The sequence below is a fragment of the Camelus dromedarius genome, chromosome 19, assembly GCF_036321535.1.
Source record: "Camelus dromedarius isolate mCamDro1 chromosome 19, mCamDro1.pat, whole genome shotgun sequence".
Lineage (NCBI taxonomy): Eukaryota > Metazoa > Chordata > Mammalia > Artiodactyla > Camelidae > Camelus > Camelus dromedarius.
In genome coordinates, this window is record NC_087454.1 from 2,879,344 (window position 1) to 2,904,669 (window position 25,326).

Here is a 25,326-nt window from a genome sequence, read left to right on the forward strand (position 1 = left end):
GTGCACGACGTCGGGGCAGACGACAGAAACACACACACGGGAAGCCAGCGCACCCACTCCCCCACAAGCTGCTTTTGCAAGCCCAGCGCCTTCCCACGCCAGGCCACGCAGGGCCACTTCTCACTTTCGCACGGCCGCCTGGGGTGCCTTTGCTCCCACCCCGATGCGACCTGAGGACAGACGGCTGGCAGCACGTCACCTTCCCAGGGCGTGGGAGCCCTCTGGAGATGACCAGCAACCTTAAACAATGGCAGGGTCAACGGACACCAGCACGTCTGATCCCCGGGCCCCCTTCTGCCTCCCCACGCTGAAGGCACATTGGAAAGAGCACGAAGGCGGACACCGAGAGAAAACCACCACCACAAACCAGAGCGCCTGGCGGGGCCTCGGAGGGGGAGGCGCGCCCAGGCGCTGGGGAGCTCTGCTGTGCACCCGGGGGAGGCTCCAACTCGGAAAGACACATGCCCCCCGATGTTCACAGCAGCGCTACTTACAACAGCCAAGACGTGGAAGCACCCTAAATGTCACTGACAGGTGACTGGACGAAGAAGATGCGGTATATTTATACAAAGGAATACTACTTGGACATAAAAAAGAATGAAATAATGCCACTTGCAGCAACGTGGATGGACCTGGAGATCGTCATTCTAAGTGAAGTAAGCCAGAGAAAGAAAAATTTCACATGATATCACTTATATGTGGAATCTAAAAAAAGGACACAAACAAACGTATTTATAAAACAGAAACAGACTCACAGACATAGAAAACAAACTTATGGTTGCCGGGGGGAAAGGGCGCGAGGGATAAATGAGGAGTTTGGGATTAGCAGGTACACACCACTATATACAAAACAGATAAATATCTAAGTCCTGCTGTACAGCACAGGGAACTATATTCAATACCTTATAACAACCTGTTATGAAAACGAATGTACACATATAAATGTGTAACTGAATTACGGTGCTGTACACCAGAAACTAATACCACATTGTAAACTGACTAGACTTAAAAGAAAAAAAATGGAGCTCTACCCTACCCTGAGAAGCCCAGGAGCTCCTGGAGGGCGTCTGAAGAGCTGGCCGCGCAGGTGGGAGGGAGTTGGGGCAACGGACTGAGCAGTGCCAGGCAGTAAGGTCATGCCCCTGCTCAACGTGAGTCCCCGCCACATCTCCTAATCCTGACCCCCCCACAGGCTCCCAAGCTGGAAGGGCCTAGGAGACACCTGAGGATCTGTGTAAGGACTCTTGGGGATTCTCAGGAATGTCTGGCCAGGGGACAGGGTAAGGCTGACGATCAGCCGGTAGGTGCCACACTTGTCCAGCGTGGCACTCCTTCCACACTTGGTAAACCACCGGTGCTCCCACCCTCCCCCCTTCCCCTTTGCCACGCTGCCTCCTCCTCCAGGAGGCCTGGGCCCACCCAGGGGTCCTCATCTGCGTTGGTGGGCTGTGGTCCTGCTCCAGCTCAGCCAGCTTTTGCTCTGATCGGTCGTGCCCACGCCACATTGGTGGTTAAACACTTGAATATCGCTCTGGGGTAGGAACTTCGGGGAGTGAGTGTGGGCTATGCTGACGAGGGCGGCAGTTTGCAGGGACAGGCTCACGTTTTCTTATTTCTTTCCAGGATTCTGCAGAGAACATGGGAGGACAGCTGGACAGAGTGGCCCGCACTTCCGGTCTGAGGAGACAATCAGCGGGGCTGGCTCTCCCGGGGGCCAGCTCAGTGTGGCGGCTGCGGTGCTCCTCAGTGCTCACAGGGTCAGGGAGCCCTCTGCCCAGACCCTGCGCTCTTGTAGGACGTGACGGTTCACCGTACGCAGCCTCAGCGCTGTCCCTGGAGCCCAGTTACTGAACACACCCTCCAATCGACACCCAGAAAGCAAAGGCCTGAAGCCAGAGGACAGCTGGCTGCTCTGTCCGCTACTGGTCTCCACCACATAATGGACAGCACAGACCTTTGAGACCCGCCACGAGGTGGACGCTGCCCTGGCGGGGGGAGTAACTGGTCCTTAACCTGCTGTGGGCATTGGCATCGGGAAGCCACGTGCCAACTGGCTCCAAGACAGGGGACGGAACCAGGCCTCGGAGTCACAAGTGGCAGACGCCCCGCCAGCTCGGCAGTGGCCAGGACACGTGGCCCTCCGCCCCTGGGCCTGCTTCCTCTTGCCCCGCAGCAGGACGGGCAGCAGCAGTGGGTGACACGTGCCTGGCAGGTAACCTGGGGACGTCTGTACGGGACCACCGTTCGTCTACCTCTGAGGCCCTCCTGGCTCCCCAGGGAGGAGGAAGCCCGGAGGAGCTCGTGCAGCAGCGGCAGCCTCCTGCCACCCCCTCAAGGAAATGGCCACTCTGGCAGGCGCCACGTGCAAATTACGGCTTTCTCTGAAGCACAGGGACCGTCTTTAAATGCGCGCATCTTAACTGTGAAGGGGAAAGTGAAGGAAGTGAGTCTTCCTGCCCCCGCTTTCTGCCACGGCTGATTTCACAAAGAGCCCATGACCATTCTGCTCTGTTACAGGCACCCGCAGTCCAGCAGATGGGCCGTCTTCACTACACTGCTTCCGTGAGATCGGACTACGGTCATTTCACTAAGACTAGGACAACTTCATACTTCCGTGTGTGATAATGATAACTAAAGTCTGCCTAGCATTTACAGGTTACAGGGTTTTGTGCACTTTATTGGAGCACCCGATTCTGACAAGGAACACAGGGCAGGTACCACAGTCATTGTGTCTGTCTGACAGTTAGAGACATCAGGGTCTAGGAGGTAAAGTTAATTTATCCAACAGCACAGGGTTAATGCTTACTGCTCTGACTTGAAGCAAATCTCTAAATTCTAATCCTTTCAGTCTCAGCTAATTCTGTGAATACAGGGTGGTTTTTAAACCCAGCATTAAAATAAATTAAAAAAAAAACAACCACCATAATCTCACCACCCTAAATCAACTTTATCTCTGCGTCCTAATTCGGTGACGCTTAGACGTGAAAAGCTAGAAGCCACTGCTTACAAACAGTCATGTGCATTACTGCTCGGTGTTTCTAACCCAGAATCCTCGTACCACACACACTTCCCTGGCAAACTTTCCCATGGAGCGTATCCTAAACATGCAATCATTAAAAATGCTGTAGAAGAATATTTAATGACCTGGAAAATATAATTTGAGAAGAAAAGAAAAAGCAGGACACAAGTCATAGTTGAGGGGGCAATCGTCACCTGCCTGGATCTCATAGCTCCGCCCCCACCTTACATCCCTTAAGCCCCGCCGCTCTGGGACGCAGGCTGAGGGCCAAGCGCTTCACCTGCTCACGGGGCGGGGACCAGGCTGGCAGCTTCACTACCTAGTTTCTCACTTAATTTTTCCAAATATCCTGTCAAATACATAATACATACATCTTACACATGAACAAACAGAATCTGAGAAGCTCCGTGCCCTGTCTACATTTTGACAACTGGCACACGGATTATGGGCTGACGTAACCCATTCCAGGTCTCCTGACTCCAAGATTCATCACGTTTCCAAGAACCATATACACATAGCCACAAGCACGCTCTGCTAGTTGATCAGAGCTCAGCAAGCGCTTCGGGTCAGGGCTCAGACTGCAGGACACAGCAGCTCCTGGGCTGCAGTCGGACCGACAAAGGTCGTTGGGGAGGGAACCTGGGGTAGACCAAAGCCCGCCATCTTTTTACTACAACACACTTCCTCTGAACAAGTGTTTCTCCTCTTCCTAATTAATATTTTAAGTGGAAACCCTACATTATTCAAATGGAAGAGTCCTCTGGCCACTTAGGCTGGGCTGCAAGAACTGAGGAAGGTGGAGCGGTGACTCCAGAGTTGAATCCACAACTTGGCCACAGGCACCTTCAGACACGGGAGTTTGGGACATTAAGTGGTCAGTGCTGAGCAGAGAGAACGGCGGGCGCCCGCCCTGGGTCTCGTGGAGAACTCTGCTTTGTGAGGTGCCGCGGCTGTGAGTCTATTCAGATTTTGCCAGAAGAGGAAGCCAGCTGAGCGGAGGGGACTGAACTCCCCACTCACATTTCAGCCACTTGTGCCTCTGCCAAGGACGCTGCGATCCGAGCCCGGGGGAGGGGATCCTGCTAAGGAAACGGCATTTTCCTTCCTGAAAACAGGAGGCAAGCAGGCCTGCCGAGCCTCCGCAGGACTGAGGGCAGCACGAGCCACCAGGCCAAGGAAGGTCCCTTCCCACCCCGAGGGTCAGTCCGGAGCGCGAGGTGGCCCTGGCCCCAGGTTTTCTGGAGGAGTGGCCGGGACACAGCCGGGCTCTGGCAGGGCCGTGCGCACGCGCGTGCACACGTGGGAGGGCCTGACGGGCCACCCGTCCCCCGGCTGCCACCTCACAGGCTGTGCTGCTGCTCCATGCACCTGGATGGCAGTTAGCAACGGAGGCCCTTTCGTCTCACGTTAAAGCCACAATCAGGTCAGTGCAAGACGACCTTCTCCAGCTTTCTAGAATGTTGTCTTCAGAGATGAGAGAGAACCCCCGGTGTGACTCGAGGCAGCTGATTGCTGGCAGCATCTGTCAGACGGGAGCTGAGAAACGCAGCTCTTCCCCAGAGCAGAGGCCGGCCGGCCCCAGGTAAGTGCCACCAGCAGCACCGCCCAGAAGGGAGCCCCGAGACCCCGGCTCCGTCCAGCACCCCGAGTCCTGGTGCTGCTGGCATCGCCGGGACACGGACGCGCGGGTCCTGCCTCCCCTGAGAGGCTGTGGTCTACTTGGTCGTGTGCTTGTCACAGTTTGTGGTAAAACCCAGCACGTGAACTTCCCACTTAGACCACTTTAAAGTGTCCGCGATCCAGCGGCATTAAGGACACTTAGCGCTGTAGTACTGTGACATCACCACGGGCTGGCTCCAGGGCTCCTCAGCCCCCGAGAGGAAACCCGCGCTCACTCACCATCCTCCCCGGCCCCTGGCCACCTCTCACCCACTTCACGTCTCTCTGCACGTCCCCATTCTGGTTGTTTCCTATAAATGCAGCCGTGTGGTACGTGGCCTCTGTGCTGGGGGCTCCCTTCACTTAGCGTCATGTTTTCAAGGCTCATCGGGCTAAAGTGTGTATTGGGAATTCTTTTATTTTAAGGCTGAATTCCATTGCGTATTCTTCAGGGAAGGACATCTTGGTTTCTGTACCTTTGGTTACTGTGAATAGTGCTGCTATGGACGCAGTGTACAAGTTTTTGTTTAAACACCTGTTTCTATTTTTTTGGAGGGGATTTGCTGGGTGATAAGATAATTTTATGTTTAAGTTACTTAGAAACTGTGAAACTGTTTCCACACACATCAGGGTTTTAAAGCTCCCCAGGGCAGTCTAACAGCCAGCCAAGCGTAAGATCCCAGCTGGTGAAGACCCCACTATCAATTCTCACACAAGGTAAGTGACAGAATCAGGATGAAACCAGCAAAATCCAGACACAAGAGCTTACTTCTTCAGCAAATGAATTACAAGTTAAAACAAGAGTGAGGGGGGAGATAAGGGTGAAGCCACAGGTTAAAAGAAACCTAGGAGGCATATCATGCAGAGCCTTATTTGGATCCTAAGCCAAACACACAGACACACAGAGTTAAAAAAATTGTATTTGTGAGATAATTTGAAATTTAAACCCTGTACACTTGATATTATGGAATTACTGTTAATTTGTTAGTTATAATAATGGTGTTGCAGTTCTATTTTTAAAAAAGAATCGATCTTTTCAAGTATGTACTCGTTTTATGTAAACAATAAACTTGCTCCAACAGTACAGGAGGGCCTGGGTGGGCCCAGAGGGAAACGCCACTGGCCACGAATATGCAGTTATGACCGGGGGTGGGGCTGACGGACGCGGGGAGAGGGGTAGGGGCTGACGGACGCGGGGGGGGGGGGGGGAGGTAGGGGCTGACGGACGCGGGGGGGGGGGAGGTAAGGGCTGACGGACGCGGGGGGGGGGGAGGTAGGGGCTGACGGACGCCACTTTCACGTCTGTTCCTGTTTTTCCAGAATAAAGCTAAAAGATAAATCGGTGCAGGTATTGTGAAGATCAGTATGGAGGCTCCAAAAAGTTAAAAATAGAACTACTGTATGACCCAGCAGCCCACTTCTGGGTGTATATTCAAAGGAAATGAACCAGTACCATGTTCAGTGCGGCATTACTCGTGAGAGCCCAGGTACAGAGCCACCGCGGTGTCTGCCCGCAGGTGAATGGATAAAGACAAGTTACGTATACACGTGTGTGCGTGCGCACGCACACACGCACACACAGGAACACCATTCAACCGCAAAGAGAAGGAAATCCCGCCACTTGTGAACACATGGATGACCCGGGAGGACATTACGCTAAGTGAAACAAGCCAGACATAAAAGACGAATATTGCATGGTTCACTTACATGTAGAATTAAAAAAAACCCCAAACTCATAGTAATAGAGCAGAATGAATGGTTGTTGCCAGGTAGAGGAGGGAGGTGGATGTCGATCAAACGGCACAAACTATGACTGAAAAGATAAGTAAGTTCTGAGCCTGAAGGTGCTCCATCTAATGGTGACTACAGTTCCTAACAGTATATGGTTTACCTGAAATTTGCTGAGAATGACCCTTAAGGGTTCTCCCCACACACACGAAGGTGACTGTAAGAGGGTGAGCATTTCAATCAGCGTGACTGTGAATGGATAAAGACAACGTTATGTACATACGTGCGTGCGTATCAGCGCACAGGGCACATGTATATCGAAACACCATGTTGCGCACTTCAATATACACAATTTTTATTTGCAAATCAAACCTCAGTAAAGCTGGGGGTGGGGGGGAGTCAAAAAAACAAAAAGTCACAGCCATGGCCAACGAACACAGAGGGAAGATGAAAGCAGATGTCTGTCTGTCTGAGAAACCTCAGCCCACCCCCTCCCCGGGCTAGCAGCCCTCCGCGGGGCTGTGAACGGGCACAGAGGGACTAGGGCGCTCCTCACCACGCCGCAGTCAGCTCCCTACGTGGCGTTCACGCTGGATGCCTCGGGCCTTGTCTCCTTCAAAGACAAGGGTTTTCTTTTAAGTTTTCCTGCTGAATCCATTCAGAAAAGCTCCCAGCTCTAGAATTGGAAAGGAAGCCATGCTGTTTTTTTTTTTTTCTTTTAGGGGAAGAGAGAACTAGGTTTATTTGTCTACTTATTTTTTAAGCTGAGGCACTGGGGACTGACCCCGAACCTTGTGCCTGCTATGCAGGCACTCTTACCACTGAGCTCTCTCTTCACCCTGTTTTTTTTAATGTGGTTAAATATACACAACATAAAATTTGCCATTTGAGCCACTTTTAAGTGTCCACTTCTGTGGATTAAATACAGTCACACTTCTATGCAACCATCACCACCACCCACCTCAACGTTTTCATCTTCCCAAAGTGAAACTCTGTCCCCACTAAACACTAGCTCCTCACTCCCCCCACCCCAGCCCCAGGCAACCACCACACTGCTTTCTGCCTGTGGACTTGGCCACTCTGGGAACGCCACACAAGCGGGACCATTCAGTGCTCACCCGCCTGTGACCCGCTTATGTCACTGACATCATGTCGAGGTCATCCATGTTGGGGCATGTGTCAGAATTTCCTTCCTTTTTAAGGCTGAACAGCACTCCACTGTATGTATGGACTGCATTTTGTTTGTCCACGGACACTTCGTTGTTGTGAATAATGCTATGGATGCTGTATCTGTGTGAGAGGCTGCTTTCAGTCCTGCTGGGTATACACCCAGAAAGCATACGGTAATTCTAGTCAATACTTTTTAAACCAAGTCTTCCAGAGTGGCTGGGCTGGGAGTGGAGAAGTGGGAAGGCAGGACAATCTACCTGGGCCTCGTCCGAGGACACACCTGGCTCTGCCATTCGCCAGCTCTGACAGCTCCACCTCTTACTTCCAGAGTTTGGAACTCCGCCGCCTAAAAAGCGCATGGCCGTCTGCAATCGAGGCCCAGCTCCTGCCCTGCACGCCGCGGTGCTGGCCTGCAGCCTTGCGCCACCCCAGCCACCTGGCGGCTGCATTCCAGATGTTTTCTGTCCACCGTCCGTGAAACTTCACAGAGCTTCAGAGTTTTTGAAACGCGTGTTGTTTCAGAGCTGGTGAGGCCTCTGGACCACAGGTGGTCTCACAGGGGACACTGACAGCTCACCTGAGAAGGTCAAGTGAGTCTGCCGATGCTCCAAACCAGGGCTGCACAGAGCATCCTCACCCTGGGGCTTTGTTGGCGCACCTGGTCATTCAGGGACCACAGCCATTTTGACTTGACATCAAAAAGTTTCCCAGTAATTTTCAACTACGTCTTATGCAGGTGATGAAATGACTCCCCTGGGGGAAGGTTTCTCTCCTGGAAACCATGTGAGCTCATGCAGATTTCTGGGCAGGTTTTACTGGTGACACTAATTCCTATTTCTTTGATGCATGGTTTGGTGACCGTGACGCAGGCAGTGACAAGTGGGCAGCTATGATAACAGGACCATGTTATTCTAGAGAAATGAGCACTGAGCACCGAGTCCTTGGCCTGGAGACGCGGCCAGCTCAGGCCTGGTTTGAGGGCCTGGAGATGCACACAGACCTGGTAAAGGCCAAGTGAAGAAACCGGCTTTGCCATCTGTGTCCGTCCTGCTTGCTCTGTCCCGACAGGCTGCTCAAGGTGCGACTCTTCTCTTTCGCAGTCCTCAGACACAGGCTTTTCAGTCTGGTGGGGCAAATGTGCACCTAGGAAAACCTGAGTGCCAAAGGATACACAGGCGAGACTAACAGTGTAATAAAACATTCCACCAGCAGGTGGCAACAGAGGACTTTGCAGCAGTTCTGGCAGCCGGTTCAGAAATGCTGGAAGGTAGCTTTTAACGACTATTGTACAAGTGATTTATGTGTTTGGATTCCGCTCAATGTTATATATGCATTGCTGAATAAAACATCCACAGCGTATTTTCCATCAGCAGCTGAGCTCCAGTTCCAAGCTTCTAATTCCCAAGGCTCCCAGGAGCCCCTGACATCAAATTTCTTTCCTCCCAGAACAGCCGTTTCAGACTCCAGGAAAGAAAGTACTTAGAAGGGGGTGAGAGGTCTGGCTAACCAGATGCCTGTCCTGCGGGCAGACTGGCCGGGGCCTCCCGGGCCGCGCCTGGGTCCCTGCTTCTCCTGTCTCACGCTGCCCAACCTTTCGTATCCTGGGCCCTGCAGTCTGTCCCCTAAAATACCCCCTTCCCCACCTGCCCCTTACACACCTCACTCACTGCCCCATCCCAGAGAAGACGTCTGTGACTGGTGTCCCTGGTCACCCTCTCAGGCAGAAGTCCTCAGCAGCATCCACTGCTGCTATGACACACTCATCTGTGGCCTGTCGACGGTCTGCCCCCAGACTGGGTGCCCCCGAGAGCAGGCCCCGCCGTCTGTGCCGTTCACCCCTCGTGCCTCACGCTACGCTGAGCTGGCGCGGAGGAGACGCCAAGGCCTCTGCAAGCGCAAGGCCCTCAGACACCTGCAGCTCAGCAGGGGTGGCGTCCCAGCGCTGTCCGAGCCCGAGTTAGGGCTGACTTCAACCCTGCCTCACTCACAGGTGAGAGCGGCCCTGACAGGTCCCTGTGCCGGCTGAGCGTTCTCAAGTACAAAAGGGGGATGAAAGAAAAGGAGAACTAATTAGTTTTAGAGAGAAAAATTTTCACATTAGCTGACAGGTAAGAGCCTTTACCCAGTGGGGAGATAGACAAGCACACATTCACGTGCGCGCACACACACACAGGTACGCACACACGTACACTCATTCTCACACACGTGCACTCACAAGCACGCACACTCACATACACTCACACACACACACTCTTTACAGCAACCAGGAAATCAAGTCTCCCAACAATCATTACTGAAAATGACAGCCTCTTATTTGAAATCATTTTCCATTATATGGAAGTATATTATGAAATCACTGCTAATTAAACCTGTACATATAAAGATTATCTGCTCATTTATAACATGCTTCCAACTATAAAATTAAATGTGAGTTTTGGATTTTTTTTTCAGAGCTCAAGTTTCTTGTTTTTTTATCATCTAGGATAGCTCCTTTAACAAAATTTCATTTTTTGACACAATGCTTGCTTGGTACAACGAAACTGTACTTGAAGCTTGAAATTTTTTATTATTACACTTTTTAGAGGCACAGGATGACACTGTATTTCAGATACACAATCAGGTGAGTACTTATGTGGCCAGTTTAGCTTTCTGTTGGATGTACAGCCCTGAGTGCTCATTAACAATTCAGTGAAGCTTCATTAACATGCATGATATTTTTAGGTTTTCAAAAGTGTAAAAGAAACAGGTACTAACATGGTGATGTTAAAGGCACATATCAAATGAGGACTTGAAAGAAACTGGACTGTGTGGGAACACCACGCTCACAGAGCAGCACTCGACTGCAAGCTTTCCCACAAGAGGCCCTTCAGCCCAAGACTCCCACAGCATCTCACGGCCACCAGCTCACTAATTCTCCCAGGCCCCGAGGACACAGGGATCAGCACGGTGTGTGGCTCGTCATCTCAGACACGGAAACGGAGGCGAGCGAACATCAGGTCCTAACCGAGGTCACACAGATGTCACAACAGCTTTCTTAGATGCTGGGTTCCAAGTCATAGCTCAAACCACTGGCTGGTCCTTGTTGCCTTCCTGGACATTCTCCAAATGTTCTTCGTGGCGGCAGGGAGGAAAGAGCCAGAAACCGCAAAGTAACCCTCGGCTGCCCCTCATCTCTTGGCTATTGAATATGCTGGGATTAGAAGACACTAAGGTTGGTGGGAAGAGTAGTCTAAAGCTCTTAATGTGTTTTATGGGAAGAAAATGTTGCCTCAAATCTTTCCTTGCTGGAGAGATCAGGGTATCAAAGGGCTTCTTGTATCTTAAAATAAGTCTGGGTGAGTGGTCAGAGCTTCAAACAAGCTTCTCCCTGAGCTATGACTGAAATAATGAAACTATGGGATAATCGCAACTTTGGAGCCAATGTTCCCCTAAAATTCAACATAAATATTTGTAAATGTAAAAACTGGATAAATCATACACGTGCATGTGCGAGCATTTGCACGTGTACACGTAACACACACAGCGTACAGCTCATTTCAAGGGTATCTCACAGCTCATCACAGGACTGGTCACTCCTGTAAATGACATTCTACAGGTACCACGTTCATCACTTAAAAATAACGCCAACAACTCTACGGTAAATGTGAAATAGGGCAAACCGGTTCCCCGGTTCCCCGCCCACCCCGCCCGCACAGAGCCTCCCTGGGTCCCTGCGGACTCAGACTCTGGGCCTTCACGGCTGCGGCAGGACACGCACGAGGGGCAGGGCTGTGCCGAGCCCGCCTGTGCCCCCAGCGCGGCGGGAAGAGCTCCGCGGGCACGAGGCGCGGGTGTCGCTGACGGCGTGGGCCCGCACGCCCCGGCCGTCCCCACTCTCCACTTTTCTCTCCGCGTTTCTCCGTTTCTCCGTGAGGCGAACAGCGCACAGAGCCATCAGCCACACCCGCCCTCCTGGCAGCTGACTTGGAGCCTGATGCTCCCTGACGGCGGCACTTCTTTCTCTCCTCTGTTTAACGCGTCAGGGGATCTGAAGGCCATCGGACCTGGGCCCAGCGCTGCCACCTCCTAGCTGGTCCAGTGGCTGCCTCCGCTCGGCCCGTGGGCAAGGCGGAGATGACGGTGACCCCCCCCCCCCCCCCCCGCGTAGGAGCGTGAAGCCCGAGCTCAGCCCTGGTCCCAGCCACTACGCCTTACCCGACAGCGCAGGCAGGGAGAGCCCTGCTCTGCCGTCCCTCCCTCGGCATCACCCAGAGCCCTGAGCTGCCAGAGGCGCCAGCGCTCTGTGCACCACGCAGACGGCTCGCCCCGACTCCCAGCGCCCCCCGCCCCCGCCCCCCCCCCCCCCCGGAGCACGACTCCGGCGCGCCTGGCCTCTGGGACCCCCGCGAAAGGAATCCGCGCGGCCTAGCTGCACCGAGATCCGCATCTCTCCAGCCAGTTCCTCTTCTTGGTTTGGCTCTCGATAACACGACCTTGGTGAGAAGGCGCAGCCGTCTCTGCAGGCCCCCCTCCCCTCCCCATTTTGACCTTACATTTAAGGCTGTCTGCCTCCTTCCCGCAATCCTGCAGCAGCTCCTCAGCCCACGCGTGCCCACCGCCAGCCGGATGTGACTCTGCTTATCTAAGCTCCCACCCAGATCCTGGGTGACTCCAAAACGCTTTTCAACAACTCTTGAACTTCCGCCTGGGCCGCCGGCCTTTTTAACCTGGTCCCCCACCTCTCCTTCGGCGGGGCTGCTCCTGGGCAGAGAGCGCATGAGCGCCCCCCCCCGCCTCCCGCCACCTTCTCCCTGCAGTGTCCTTGCTGCAGACATTCTCCCCAGATCACACGGGCCGATTCCACCCATTTTTAAGTCCTTGAGCAAATGACGCTGCCACTAGAAAGTGCTTCTCTTGCCCCAAGTGGCACAAACCATCTCCTGTTAATAATTCTCGCAGCACTGGACCAGGGAGCAGCGTGATCTAACAGGAAAGGCGCATGCTCTGCAATCAGGAAGGCTTGTGCCTAAGTCCTGGCCCAGTATTCCAGCTGCACAACGCCCCACCCTTCATCTATAAAACGGGGCAGTAACGCCCACCTTACAGGACTGTGGTGACGGTGAACCTAAACGTACACAAAGCACAAGCGGAGCCCCCAGGGCACACAGAGGGGCCGAGTGACACGGGCTCACTTCCCCTTGGCCTTCTCAACTGGCATTTCCTCTCCCTTTCTGGGAGAGTTACCAGCCCGGCTGTCTCCTCTCCCTGGCGGGGCGGGGGGCTCAGCCCCTGGACTCAGAAAGCGCTACACGCGCGTCTGATGACTGAATAGAGTCTGATTATGACATTCTTGCCAACAGCAATCACTGGACTCACCGAGTATGAGAATTATAGAGGACCCGAGAAATAAACCACCAACTCAGCTTCATTTTATAGACGAGGCCCCAGACCCCGGGGGAGGCAGTGACTGCCCGTGGTCAGCACGCAAGTGAACACGGACTCGCCCAGCCACGTGCCGCCCCCGCTCCACCTCACTGCTTCTCTGACCGACGGGGCCTTGCTGGGAGGTACAGGGCCAAAAGCATTTCTTCCAAAACTGTTACCGCCCGCACATACATCTTACGCCTCTCGGGAAACAGACACAGGAGATGAACGACTCATCATTTGACAACACGTCGGTGGAATCTCAGTGCCTGGCCTGACAGACTGAATTAGACAAGGAACTGGAGTGCTTTCAAACATCTTTCATCCTTCTAATCTAGAAAAAGTATATCCCACTGTATCCTCTTTGGTGAAAAGAAATAGAGATGCAAAAGGAAGATGCTGATAACACAAAAGGAAACAGAGAGCTCGCCCCGGAGGAGAGCCTCCCAGACAGAGATGCTGGGCTCCCACCTCCGCAGGGCCTGACAGCGCCCACCCGGGGCCGCAGGGGACACTCTGCCTCCAAACTGCTGCCTCGCCCTTAGATCACATACAGAAAACTACCTGGTAACTGTTATCATAAATGCTGGGCTATAATTTTTACCTAAGTCCTAGAATAATCCATGAAAAAAATCCTGTAAATTAGGTATTCTAAGTCTTCAAGCCACTAATTTTAATCAATATCAGTCTGGAATTGTTAAACGATTCTCTGCTGTACTTTCCCACCCCCACCAAGTAATTATCAGAAATATTGATTTCACTCCATACATTCAATCTTACAGGTTCATAAAATATTAGCCTATTAAGTTAACATAAAAAATGCAGTTGAGTGGAATTAGCCAGCAGAGGGACTTTCATATAACACCCGCAAGCTGGGGCTATGTGAGGAAGAATTTTAATATATCCTGACCCCCTCCCCAGCCCCCCAGCCCTGGCTGGATGGGAAAGGAGGTTACAAAGGGGGTGGCATAGCAGAGAGTGGTGTCTAGGACCTAAGATCATGCAGCACGTAGATGAGACACTAGAAAACAAAGCCCCAGCACCTCATTCTACAGATTTAAGAAATCTGACTCACAAATGTACAGTAACTTAACCCAAAGTACATACTGAGTGTCAAGGTATCATGATTCAGGTCCCTTCACCCCAGGTCGGGGACTTTTCACAGACAACGTCACTCTAAGAGGATGGTCGGCTGAGTGGCTGAACGGATGGTTGGAAAGAATAAGGATACAGAAGCCCCTCCTTCTGTCCAGATACACGGAACCCCCCAGCACTGCCCGTTGCTAGACTGACTGCTAACAGGACTAGAGAAACACCGGACAGGTTTTCAGACCCGTCTTTATTAGGCTAATAATTAATTTCTTGGCTACCAAGACCACATACACAGAAGATATTGTTGATGCTGGTGAATTCTGTCATTTCCAATAACTCAGTTTCCACTGCTCTGTGTGTGTGTGTGTGCTGTTGGGGAGCCACACACACACATATCGTTTAGTGATCAGCAACGTTTGTATCAGGATGTTTGGAATCTCCCAGGAAATGGGAATTCCAATACTGGTTTGGCCATGACCTTGCTGTGCAGTGCTAGGCCTGTTTTCTCAGCAGCAAAAGCTAAGTAATGGCCTCTCCTCGCCACGCTGAGATTAAAATGATAACGCACGGGGAGCACTTAGAAAAGCGGAAGCGTTAAGCAAAGATCTTTGTTTTGGAGTAGCTCTCGGACGTGTGTGTCCCAGGTATCAGCAGCTGACTTCCGTGGCCGGGAGAAGGGCAGAGAGGGAAGTCATGAGAGGTCTCTGGAGTCAGGCTGGGCCAACCGGACGTTCTCTGGAGGCAGCCACAGAGATTCTAATCTTGGTCACGCAACAGTGAAGTCTTCCGCGGGACTGTACCGTCTCTCTCCTAGAGTGCCTGCCAAAATGGAGGCAAAGGTGGACAGCAAATAGCCCTGTTCACTCCAAGGTAACAAGGCACACGGCTACCAGCTCTGAAGAGGACGATGGTCTCAGAGGGGCAGCCTCATTTCGAGAGGAAACGCAGCTGACCACAAGCCGAGGCCCGGGCGGAGCTGGGCACCTGGGACAAGTGCCCAGAGCCCAGGCGCCTGCTAACTGCGGGGCCAGGAGCAGGAACCCTGCCCATGGGGGCGGGCGGGGGCGTCCCAAACTGAAGGAATCTAAGCAATGATCTGAAACAGAGAGTCAGTTAGCCCACTGTTGGCAGAAAGATTAAGCGGGGGGACATCAAGGAGATGGGAAAGGGGAACTAGGGAGGGGTCGCTACATCCTAAAAGGCTTCCAGTCTCGGTGAGGCCAGGACCCGCGGGGTGCTCAGGGCTGGGACGCCCTATCCCAGATCTGTTCCATGCAACCCAGCCTCTGAACCTCTTCCTACCTGTTTCACGCACACAGAAAGGGCTCAACACAAGGAGGCATTCGGGCCCCCTCGGGGAGAGAAATCTTGACAGCTGAAGCAGCCCTGACTTCCCTGAAGCAGTCTGCAAACCTGTGTCTCAAATCACAGCAAACATCACAGTAATATCACAAGACTTCTGCCCAACCTCCCATCCAGCCTGACTGCATCTTTTTGAAAGAAAGGGAAAAAAAAAAGCACCCTTCCAGCATTTTGAATTTTGCGTGATGAATAAAAGTAAGGCAATGCTAAGTACACCTTCAGAACTTTCCCCTTAAACTCCGATAAATAGCACAGAACTACAGGTTCAGAGTCTGTGACCCTCACAAAACAGAGAAGGCATTCCTCCATCCTCCTAAAATCATATGGATATTTGCTCATTTATAAACAAAACGCTGAACAAAAATCTACAACATGGGTAAGTATTTCCCCATGAATCATCAAGAATAAACGAGTGTGGCCAAAGTTACCATTTAACGCCTACATTTTATTTTATGGCTGATAGTTCCACTTAAAAACAAGTATCTGAGTGAACAAGCACTTAGGGGCCTGCTCGGGCCGGCGGGGCAGCGCCCTGGTCACGGGCGCTTTGTCGCCACAGGCCGCGCTGTCTCTGCCTGGCGCAGGTAGACCCGCGGCGGCTATTTCTCGCTCCATTAGACACTCACAGCCAGCTGACATTATGAAGCGTTCTTGGTATGAGCTCTGCAAACAGCAAGCGACTAAACAGTGTTTATAGGTTTTTACAAAAGGAATCCTGAAGTTTTAGATTTACGACCGTGTGCTTTAACTACAGAAGAAACCCTGCAGGTAACTTTAGGACAGAAACAACACAGCCGAATTCCCAGAGGTGGCGCTGGTGGTGAGACTGGCTTTTCATCCCCCGGCTCTCTAATGAAAACACAAGGGAGGGCCCCCCCTGCCCCCTGCCCCCCGTTTGCTCCAAGGTCAACATATTAATCCATTTAAACAAATGCCACAGGAGGCTGTGCCTACTTTTCTTTAGAAGAGAGATTTGGTTTGTTCTTGTTTAAAATTGAACGCGTCTCTCCATTTTAACAGTGCTCGAGCCAGAGTAGGGTAATGTGAGCTGGATTATTTTAAATCAAGCCTGTGGGCAAAGGCGGCAGTGAGAGCCTCCGAGTCGGCAGGCCCGCTGCCGCCCGTGACGTCTGATGAAAACGGGGTGCAGGTCTTTGAAAAGGGGGTCAGCTCTAAACTCCAAGTCAGCCACCACACAGGGCAGGCCCCACTCTGTCTATTACTGGGACAGACTCAGAGAGAAGGGGAAAAGGGAAGGAATAAAAATCAGTCTCCACCCCCCCAAGTTTTTATGTTGTATCTGTCCACCTATCCATCAATCTGTGTGTATGCATGCATGCACACGTGCGTATTTACGCATGTACATACGCACACGCATGTGCATGTGTTCAAATGGAAGATTAACTGATCAGTATTTCAGCGTGTGTCAAGAAGCCAAGGCACTCTGGCCACGCACACTTAGCCTGAACATAACGTCACAAGCCAGTACCAGTAACTGTTCTTTTCCGGAGCCCTTGCCAGAGTGCGATCAACTGGCTGAATGCAGCTTCTCTTGTCTTGTCTTTGAGACGAGCATACAGTCTCCGTTACTGCCTCTGCCAGGTTGGCTGAGGGTCAAGTCTGGAAGGAAGGAAGATTTCTGGAGGCAGCATGTCCATCGGCTGGGGTGGTGGTTAGTGAGATGTGGGTGGGAAGACGACCCCAGCATCTCCCCGCGCTGGCAGATTGGGAATGGGACCTGGGGAGGTGGGGGCAGAGGAGTTCTGAGGCCACCGCATGGGGAGTCACGGTGCCCGCGTCTGGGCGGGGGACGGCGGGCATCTCTCACGGGCGGAGGCAGCAGTATGAAGGCAGGTCGGTGCGGGCTGGAGGGGGCGCGGGCGGGAGGGCGGGCAGAGGCCCAGGCTGTGGGGATGCGGACCAGGGGACAGCGGAGAAAGGAGCCCACAATGGGGACCAGGAATGGTGAACTGGGCCAGGAAAGGGAGGCCATCTCAAAAACCACAGCAAGAGTTTTCAGGAAAAATAGGTCAACATGCAGTCAAAAGCCGAGTGAGATCGTGTGAGGTAAGGGGTGGAAATTATTTATTATTTTACTCTAATTTAGTCTTTGTATTTATAGTGAAGACGTCGCTGGGGACGTTGGTGGGGGAGCCTTGGAAACAGGACCCTTCTGCGGTTCTCCACCGCCCACCACCCAAACCGCCCTGAGGCCTCTCTGGAGCAGAGGCGGCCCGCGCCATCAGCAGGCCCGCGTGCCATCTCCTCTGACGCCCTGCTCAAGGATGTTCCTTAGATTTTTACCCTCTGTACACCCACCTCAAAGCTTCCTCTGCTGGGAAGCTCCATGGGCCCCCGGGTACACAGCTCTACTTCCCCCGCACTTACTCCCTGGCCCGGGGCCCTCTGGGACACAGCCCCGCTTGGCCGGCACGGGCGCACGTCTTGGAATCTCCTTCTCCCCGGCTCCTCTGCTCCCCACATCCTCGCTCCCCTCCTCTGCGGCCCTCGTTCCAAGCCATCCTCTCTTCCTGGAATCTTTTGTTTTCCTTTTCTTCCTCCTGAAATCCCCTCTCTCTTTGAACTCCAGGTTTGGCCGATCTTTTCAAGGAAGCAGCAGTCCTGCTGAGCAGCCGCCAGGGCGCTGGCTTTGTCCCTGGGCTCCCTCAGCTGAGTGACGCTGCTTCTGCAGCTCACAGCCGTTAGCGGCACTTTAATTTCAGGTGTGTCCATCTGTGCGTGTGACTCTCTCCTTCCCAGCCAGCTTCTCGGCTCCTGGAGAAGCAGCAGCCTGTAGGAATCTCAGTGTCTGACAGACCTGGGGTCCGCTCTCCTGGACCCGGCACCAGCTTCTCTGAAGCTCCATTTTCTCGGCTGAAAATTGGAAGCCAGAATGTGACTTTGCAGCGGGTGGCTCCTAACCAAGCTGAGGGATGAGTGGCATCCGCGTGATGCTCGCCTATCAGACACTTTCCTTCTCTCCTCCCTTTCCTTCCTCTGCCTCCACACCACCTGGGTCAGACATTCAGAGATGAAAACCCTCCAAAAGCAGAGAGCATTTAGAGATTTAGATCAGAAAACGGCATTCCAGCAATGGCTGCGTCCTGTGTTTACAACACAGAGAGGCACAGAAAGTCTGACCTCGCCAGACTCCAGGTTTTCCGTCCAGCACACACGGAGGGGGCGTTACGGCTGGCCTGACCCGCTCTGCTGGGAGTGGTGGGAGTCTGCACGGGGCAGCACACAGTCTGTCTAAAGCCAGAAGAAATCACTGAATCACGGAGTAACCAGAACATTTCAAATTATGGTTAACGGTATATAAATTCAGATCTTTTATTAAATAATGGTATTTTGCTCTAGTGAGTGAAAAACTATGTTAAGATAAGAATGAGGCTAGGGACTGTAGATTAAAATTTATTTCCCATTTTCCTTTGGTTGGCAAAAGAGACGAGTGAAAGAACAGAAGAAATATAAGGTATGAAAAAATCCATTAGCTACATGATCAATCAGTATGATTTACCTTTAAAAGTTTTCCTTTATTTGCTCTTATTTAGAGTTTCCTATGGCATTATCTTCAAACTGTTGTATATAACCTTCCCCCCCCAACATATAATAACCTTAAATAGATTATTAGAAGAGCCTAAGATAACCTTAGTGGTCAGCATTTGGAGTAACTTAAGAAATTAAAGCAGTATAAACATACTAAAACAGAGCTCATCAGTTATTTTCAGTTACCGAAGAGGAAAGTCAGTAAGATACTAGTCACTGCAGAAAGCAGTTACAAAAGGCTGCCTGAGTAATGCAGAAACTGCAGTGATGCATTTTCATTAGAGGACTGTTGTCTTCACCACGGGATTTTAGAAATAAAAATTGAGAGAGCCACCAGCACTGTGCTTCTCTTCGGAGGAAGCAGCCAGGGCTTCGAGCTTTGGCAGCACCGACAGCTCCGCTACCACCACGACCCCTTCAGCAGTGTGATGGGGGCGGGGAGGACGGCCGGGCGCTCCGACGCAGGAGCAACCAGGCCCTTCTCGCCAACAGCTTCTCTGCTGAGTGAGCTCTGCTCACGGGGTAATTAGGGAGGGAGGGAAATCCTTCTCTTTAGAAAATCTGTGAGCACCTTCTTGAAAAGATAGGTTTACCACCCCCTGTTGGTCATTCCCAGGACTCACAGTCCCTGGAGAGGAATGGCAGAAAGAATAATTTACCCCCCTCCCCAGTCCAGCCAAAACCCAGTCAAGGAAGTTCAGTCAGTTTAAGGGCCCTGACCCAAGTGCCGGCAGGGACCCAGCCTCGCCTGCACCCACGGAGCTTCCGGGACCCCAGGCCGCACTGGACCCCAGGGGTCAGCAAGTCTGTGGAGCTCTCCAGATGATTCTAACTCACCAGCATGGATTAGAGCAGAATGCTGTAACTTGGTCTTGGATCAAGGTCAAACCTATTTCCTTTACCTAAAGAACAAACTGTTAAATCTTCAGCTTTAAACAGTTTCCAAGCAGAACACACAACAGGCTCCTACTTCATCCACGCTGCCTTTTATTTCATTATTTCCCTGAAGATGACAGGAGTGACCAGCAACCACGAGCCTGCTGCAGCTCCAGGTAGGGGATGAGATGCCACAGCGCAGAGACTGGAGGGGGAGAGAGAGAGAGAGAGAGAGGGAGAGAGAGAGAGAGAGCGAGCGAGCGAGCTAGCGGGTGTGTGTGTGTGTGTGTGCGTGTGTGCGTGTGTGCGTGGTGGGGCGAGGGTGAGAGGGTGAGAGCTGGAGCAGGCGGCTGGGCGATCTGTTTGCTCACATTTCATGCTAACAGAAAAGCTAATTTTTCTTCAGGGTCATAAGCACGTGTGAGGCCGTCTGGTGTCTCCTGCTGTTGCATCCTTTAGATGCTGCGTGTTTGTATGTCCACGACATCAAACCACCGTGGGCCTAGAACGGCAATCCTTAAAGGGCATTGTGCTCTAGTGTAACCACACACGTTACTGATGTCTCATAAGCACACTGCTGTAGACTGCCAGTGGTAAAGAAATATCTGAATATGTGAACGACACACATATTCTCTTACTAAAAGTAGAGAGAACCCCCCACCCACAAAGAGGAATCTTCTCATGTTAACAGGCCGTTTGGATTCTCACCTTTCATGAAGTGAATGTTCAAATTTTTTACCCATTTTTAAAAGTCAGTTTAAGTCTTTTCAGCAACTGATTTGTAGTTCTTTACATATTCTGCAAGCAAATCTTTTTTCAGGTATTTTGTCCCATTCTGCTGTTTTAGTCTCTTAATGCTGCTTCTGATGCCATAATTTTAATATAGTCCAATGTATTTTTTTCTTAATTTATGGTTAACACTTTTTGTGTCCTGTTTAAGAACTCTTTGCCTACTCCAAAGCAATAAAGATGTTTTCTTTTGTTTTCCTCTGTTAAAAACAAAACAGGCCCAAAATGGAGTCACTTATGCAAAGCCACACATCACCAGACTGCAACTTAATTATAGTTTCGGCCTTTCCCAGAGACGGAACCCTAAACTAGCCAGTCAGGAATCACCAACCAGCACTCACTGGGCCGTCTGTCCGACACACCCCTTGGTCCCCTGGAGGGATGTGACCGCGCCTCCTCGTTTCCACTCGCTCCTGCCTGGAAGCCTTTCACTTTCAACAGCTCCTCGGAACGCCTTTCTATCTGCGACACTGCTGCCTGATTCGCGAGTTGTACGATAAACGCAACGAGATCTTTAACACTTACTCAGTTGCATTTTGTTTTTTAACACCTCTAAACTACCTTTTCCCTTTCTCATTTAAACCTACAGCACATTTTATGTACGGAATGAGAAAGCACAACTTGCTTTCCCCTCCAAACAGCTACTCAAGACGGAACAGCATTTACTGAAAAGGCCGCCCCTTTCCCCGGGCACTGTGGTCACATCTGTGTCACCATCAGGGGACTGTACAGAAGAGGGTCTCCTCCCGGACTCTGCTGCACTTGCACTGACGCCACACGACCTTAATTAAGAGAGCTGCAGGAGAGGTTTTCTATGTGGCAGTGGAAATAGTCCAGCCATCTTCTTTTTCTTTATGTATGCCTTGTCCTTGGTCTTTTGCATTTCCATGTGAGTTTTTTCAAATGAACTTCTCAGTTTCTGCAAAGAAACACTGCTAGCAGTACGACTGGGGCTGCGTCACCTCTATACCTGCATCTGGAGAGCACTGACAGTGCTGCGTATTCTGATCTGTAACGTGAAACACCCTTCCCTGGGCAAATCCACGAGGAAGTGCTCATCTCCACGAGTCATCAGAGAAATTAAAGCTAAACCCACCATATCCAGTAGACTACTTAAAATGAAAAAACACAAAATACCAAGTACTGGGTGGAATGACCACTGGAATACACATTGCTGACTGACGGGGACGCCATGTGGTGCATCCACTGTGGATGCCTGACAGTATCTCCCGACGCTGAGCACACGCAGAACCGATGACCCAGCAGTTCCATTCCTAGTGACTGTTCACTGACAGACAAGTCCCAGAACGTTCATAACAGCACTATTCAAAACAGCCCCAAACTGCAAACTACCCAAGTGCCCATCAGCAGTAGAAAGAATAAATACATTCTGTGGTGTCTTCACAAATGAAAAAATATACAGCCCTGAGGGGGACCATCCACACCAGAATGCAATAACATGAACGAGTCTCAAACAATATTGAGCAAGAGCAGCTAGACTGCGTTATAGAAAGGATACCAACAGGAAAGCCAGCCCACGTGAGGAGTCAGGATAGCGGTTGTCCTCGGGGGGACACGGGGCCTGCAAGGAAACATGAGGGGCTTCTGAAGTGCTGATAACATTCTCTTTGTTGACTTGGGCTCTGAGTACGCAATGTCTTCCGCTGATAAAAAAACAATGAGCTGTACTCTTATGATATTGCACTGTTCGTACATATATATACACATATACAAATTTTAGCAAAAATTATGTCATTTATTTATTTTATCTGGGAGGAGGTAATCAGGTTTTTATTTATCTTTTTAATGGAGGCACTGGGGATTGAAGCCAGGACCTCGTGCATGCTAGGCACGCACTCTATCACTGAGCTATACCCTGCCCCCTCAAAAGTTATTTTTAAAGGAACACATAACTGGGCTTTCCATTTAAAAACTGAGTCACTTTCAAATCATTCCCTCTCCCTGTTTGCCCCTCCCCCCTCCCAGGGCGTTTATATGACCAATAACCTAAAGGAAGTTCCTTTTTAGCTGAAATCCAGCTCACATGCGGCACTGTGCTAGTTTCAGGTGTGCTGCTCAGTCATTCCACACTTGTGTGCGTTGTGAAATGATCTCCATGGTAAGTCTAGTAGCCATCTGTCCCCAAACAAAGTTATTAAAAATTATTCAGCATATTCCTTACGCTGTGTATCATATCCCATGGCTTATTTATTTTATAACTGGACGTTTGTACCTCTTAATCCCCTTCACCTGAAAAAAAATACACTAGAACAAAAGAGTGGAAACTGAAACTGTATGCTCCACAGAAGCTTTTAAAACTGGAAAGTTTAAATGAAGTACTTTTGGGCATTTTTAATCTTTCGACCAAGCATACTGAACTCTTTGTAAGCATCTAGTTAGAAGCACTTTCTTTACCTTTGTTTCAGATGACAAAATGGAGAAATGAAAGACACGAGATGAGGCATTACCTGTTTCAACGAGTTTGTCTTAACTTCCCACTCAAATCATCCTTATTAGTGCCATCTGATTCGGCAACAGCTTTACCACAGACACAAGTGTATGTCTGTTTATTTTTCAAAGAAATGTAATATCATGAAAATGAACAGCGTCTTTAAGGATCCTTTTAGCCGTCACTTTACAGATTACTTATGTTAACATCTGGTTGTCCTCACTTGTTTTTCTCTAGTTTTGTGTCAATACCAAACTAATCAGTGGACGCAAGTACAGAATTCCAGGAGCTTTGTTTTTAGATGCGAAATAATAAAATTTCCTAAAAACTTGCAACAAATGCTAGCTTGTTTCCTTCCAGTCTGTTCTATCCAGAAAATACGCTACTGTGATTGAGGCTCACATTTCGACAACCCACTAAAGGGAAATTTAAAATGAAACTGAGAATTATGGGAAAGGCTGAGATTGCCTAACAACAGGAGGAAGCTGAAAGGCTAGAGGGATAATTTTAGTTTTTTTAATTATAAAATTATAGTACAATTACAATTCAAGTTTCAGGAAAAATAACAACATTCCTCGTAGTGGAAGTGAATTCCCACACGCTAGAGTCTCAGTCAAGTGCTGTGAAAAAGCCACCGAGGAGCATTTTGTCCACCTTTGGTCACACGATAAAAAACAGAATTTTAAGGGGATACACCACAACCACCGTCGCCACGCAGAGGTCTGTGATAGTGCTGAAAACTGTCTGTGGAGAAAACTTTTAAGCCACATTAAATATTTCAAGATTTCATTTACAAGCACAGAAGTTCCTCAGTCTAATCAAACTGTGATCTAAGCAGCATGGGGCTGAGACAGGTCACAGTTTTTTTTTTTTCTTTTTCTAATATATATATATATATTTTAATTGAAGTCTAGTCAGTTTACAATGTTGTGTTAATTTCTGGTGTACAGCACAACGGTCGGTCACACGTGAACATAAGTCACAGTTTTTAAAAAAAGCCGTGTCGTGATTTTCTGGCCCAGTTTTTAAGCTGAACTTATCATGCGGTTATCCCTCATTTTTCCCCAAGGCGTTCTATTGCCTCTGTTGATTTTGGGGCGGGGTAGGTAGCGGGGCAGAGAATGCTATTCCTAAGCCATTTTCTATTTGCCTTCTCTGTTCCAGGGTGTCTGCCAGACAGAAGCAGGGAGAAAGCCAAGTTCTTTTACCCAGAAATAACCCCTGGTGGGGCCCCCGCCAGCACCACATCTGAAGCACAGGTAAAGCAAGTGCTGGCTGAGTTTCACAGCTTATTTTAGGACACAGGAGGAAACTGACAAATAAGTGGCTTAAAATGAGGGGAAATAGAATATTCATTTTAAAACCTCACTTGGATGAATGAATTATTGAAAACTGGGACCATTTGCATTTGAGTGAACAGAAGTCAGATTTATTTTGAGAGTGTGATAACGTTTCTCGGATATAATGTGTTATATGCAAGGGAGGCAAAAACAACAACAAAAAGCAGAAACCCACAAAACCCCCCAAACCCATCCAAACCAAACCAAGTCAAAAATGCCTGTAGCTGGACACTGTTGGGGAGGAGGGCAGGGGTCATGCATTTGCAGAGCCTCCTACACACAGGCCCCTCTCTGGTCTTACTTGTGCATAAAAGACCACAGTGCAGTCTGAGGAATGAGTGGACTCGATCGCTGAAAGCAGCCCAGTGTGTAAGCACAAAACCGATTAACCCCCAAACTTCACTCCACTGCGGCATCCTGTCCCCAGATGCTACCCCACTGGAATTTACCAAGAGGCACCATTTACCCCGGGGAAGTGGTTATTTCAAGAAGGTGCCATAAGAAGACATATGATCGTTGGCATTTAAACCTTTGTGTTAATTTAAAAAAATGGTGGTGGTAAAGCCAGAGAAGCCACGGTTTGAGGAATGTAATTTCAGAAATGGTTGATCAAAACAAATTGTTCAGAGTCCATAAACATGCAGGGACATGTGACTTATTCAAAAGAGATCACAATGATTCCACTTTAAAAAATATAAATCCAAATGCATTTTTAAAAAAGTAGAAATAATGAAGATTGATTTAAAAAAACCATATAGTGACTCTTTCTTGAATAAAGGCAAGGAAGCCTTTGGTGTGTGCGCAAATTATTTTCCATTGCGTTCATCCTCTTAAAGCATGTCCCCTCTCACGGCCTTCCAGGAGTCCACCATCGTCTGGAAGACCGACTC

General features: G+C 50.3%; 1 protein-coding gene and 1 long non-coding RNA gene across 2 annotated transcripts in view; one reads left to right on the forward strand and one right to left on the reverse strand.

Moving 5' to 3' along the window:
- LYRM4 (LYR motif containing 4) overlaps positions 1 to 25,326 on the reverse strand; it is a 107,003-nt gene that overhangs the window by 9,807 nt on the left and 71,870 nt on the right. The window lies entirely within an intron of this gene.
- On the forward strand, positions 4,036 to 7,438 carry LOC116147714 (uncharacterized). Its single transcript, XR_004131321.2, has 3 exons — positions 4,036 to 4,601; positions 5,309 to 5,395; positions 5,999 to 7,438. It is a non-coding gene; the product is annotated as an uncharacterized LOC116147714 (long non-coding RNA).